The 2,500-nt window shown below is 77.3% G+C and overlaps 1 non-coding gene across 1 annotated transcript; it reads left to right on the top strand.

Annotated features, from left to right (window-relative positions):
* The first annotated feature begins 2,040 nt into the window (after positions 1–2,040).
* On the top strand, positions 2,041–2,193 carry LOC137459216 (5.8S ribosomal RNA). Its single transcript, XR_010992163.1, has one exon. It is a non-coding gene; the product is annotated as a 5.8S ribosomal RNA (ribosomal RNA).
* Positions 2,194–2,500: the final 307 nt, after the last annotated feature.

Raw genomic sequence — 2,500 nt, 5'->3', positions numbered from 1 at the left:
AGCGGGCTCTCCCGGGCCCTCGGCCCGCCCAGCCGCGTCGCCGTCGTCGCCGGCCCTGCGCCGGTCCGCCGCCGGGGCCGCCGTAGCCGGGCGCTCGCCGCGCGGCGAGCGCGCGGCATGGGCGTCCCCAGCCGCGTCCCTCCTCCCCGAGCGCAGCGCCGGCTGACTGAGGGAAACCCCGGGCCTCGGGCCAGGCCAGGGGCGCGGTGGTGGCGGCGGACGTCGGGCGCGGCCCCCGCGGGGCGGACGCTCCCCCCGACGGCGGCAGTGGGGGGAGGCACCCCCGCGGGGCCTTAAGTCTGGTTTCCCTCACCCCAGGGTCAGGTACCTAGCGTTCCGCGCCTTCGTCCGCGGCCTTGCCCTACCGCGGAGGAAGCCGGGCGGCGGTTTAAAGACCCGGGCGGCTCGGCGCGCCACCCCCGGATGCGGGGGGCGAGCGCGGGGGCGGGCGGGTGCCTTCAGAGGGGCGGGGGTTGCCCCCGCAATGCCTCTGGCTAGGTCCGCCGTCATCGCGCTCGTCGTCCTCCGGGGGCCCGCCGGGCCGGGGAGGGGACTCTGCTGCCCCCCCCCTCTCTGCGGTCCGAGCGCTCGGCCGGAGAGAGCCCACCGCGCGAGGTCGGCCGTGGTCCGGCCCGCGCCTCGCCTCGCCACGGGCGTCCCCGGCGGCGCGTTGAAGCGCGGGCTTCTCGCGGGCCGGGGCGGCGAGCCCCCGCGGTGGGGGCTGGCCCAGGGCGCTTCGCCCCCCGCCGGGGGTTCTGTGCGGGCGCGTTGCCGCGGCTCGGCGGCGGCGCCTCTTGCGGCGCGGGCCGCTGCGGACCTCCCGGTCCCTTTTCCCTTTGCCCAGGCCCCAGAGCGGGGCCCCGGCGAGCTGGCGCCCTCGGCGGTCTCGCGCTGCCGGTTCCCCCCCGTCCGGGGCCGGTTTCGGGTGGCGTGACCGCGTCCGAGCGGCGGCGGGCGTCGCTCGGCGTCTCCGGCTCCGGTCCCTCGCCGGAGGGCACCCTGCCACCGGCTGCGGCTGTCCCGGTCCCGGGCCCTGCCCGCGGGCTTCCCCGTTCGCCTTCCCGGCGCGTGCCGGGTGGGGGACGGGCGGGCAGCCGGGGGCGTCCCACCCCCGGTCTCCGCGTGGAAACGGGGAGAGCGGGGGGCCCGCCCCCCGGCTCAGCGCCGTCCGCTGTCCGCCTGGCCGCGGGGCCACGGAAGGGGTCGAGCGAGCGAAGCCGGCGGCGCTGGTGGCGCCGGGGGAGGATGGAAGGGGCTCGTGCCGCTGGGGTTTGTCGGTCGGCGGGTGCGCCGCCCGGCGAGGGCCGGCGGGTCGCCGCGGGTGGCGTCCCACGTGGGCTCGGGCTTTCCGTCTCGCAAGCCGTTTTCCGTCCCCCGCGGCGGGGGGGGTTCGGTGGCGAGAGGAAGCCGCCCGAGGGCGCGAGCCGGCCGGGGCTCGGCCCCGGGGCCAAAGCGGGGGAAAAGAAAGTCCGGGATGGGCCGCAGCGGTGGCGGCGTTGGAGGGGCCGGTGCGGAGGCGCGCGCGCGCTCTCCTCCGGCGGGGTTGTGCGCCCGGCCCCCCTCGCTCCCCGGGGTGGGGGGGGGGGGGTCTCCGCTGCCGCGCTTCGTGGCGTCTCCGCGACGGCACGGGGCGGCCAGCGAGAGACACCCCCCCCCCCCCCCCCCCCGTTGGGTGGGGAAGCGAAGGGGGTTTTATTTCCCCGTGCACGCGAGGCGAGGCCGGGTTCGGGGCACGTTCCCGGCGGCGCGCGGCGGGCCTCCTCCGCGCCGAGGTCGGAGCGAGCCCGGGCGCCTGGTCCGGCCCCGAAGCGCCGCAAGGTGCGTTTTTCCCTCCTCGGGGGAGGGAAAAAAGCCGGGAGCGCGGGCTCCCCGCCCCTTGCTTTTGCCGCTTCGGGGTTTCGTTTTATTTTCCCCCCCTCTCCTGTGCTTGTACGGTCAATGTGAGGCGAGCGGCCGCCGTGCCGCGCTCTCCGAGGGGCCGCTCCTTTGCGAGCGGTCCTGGCCCCTCCGCGCTGGCGGGGCGGTGCCGAAAAGCCAGACAACTCTTAGCGGTGGATCACTCGGCTCGTGCGTCGATGAAGAACGCAGCTAGCTGCGAGAATTAATGTGAATTGCAGGACACATTGATCATCGACACTTCGAACGCACTTGCGGCCCCGGGTTCCTCCCGGGGCTACGCCTGTCTGAGCGTCGCTTGACGATCAATCGCCGCCTCGGTGCCCGCCGAGCGGCGCGGCTGGGGTCGCCTCGCAGGCTCTCCCCCGGGCGGGGAGGGGCCTTCGTCCCCCTAAGTGCAGACTCGGGGAGCGCTCCGTAGCTCCCCGCTCCCGGAGCGCCCGCTCTCGCGGAGTTCGTCCCGCCGGGGCTTCGCCGGCAGGGGTTCCCCGTTGGTCCAGCGACGCCCGGTGGGGCGTTGGGGGAGACGAGAGCCCGGTTGGGGGAGGAGGCGCGGGCCTCGCCCCCCCCGGCACTCCCGCGCGGGCGCGGCTGTCTGCGGGTG

The sequence above is a fragment of the Melanerpes formicivorus genome, unplaced genomic scaffold (genome assembly GCF_026170545.1).
Source record: "Melanerpes formicivorus ecotype bairdi unplaced genomic scaffold, bMelFor1.0.p_v2 SCAF_337, whole genome shotgun sequence".
Classification (NCBI taxonomy): Eukaryota; Metazoa; Chordata; class Aves; order Piciformes; family Picidae; genus Melanerpes; species Melanerpes formicivorus.
The sequence above is the reverse complement of the archived record's forward strand: the minus strand, read 5'-3'. Positions and strand labels throughout refer to the sequence as shown.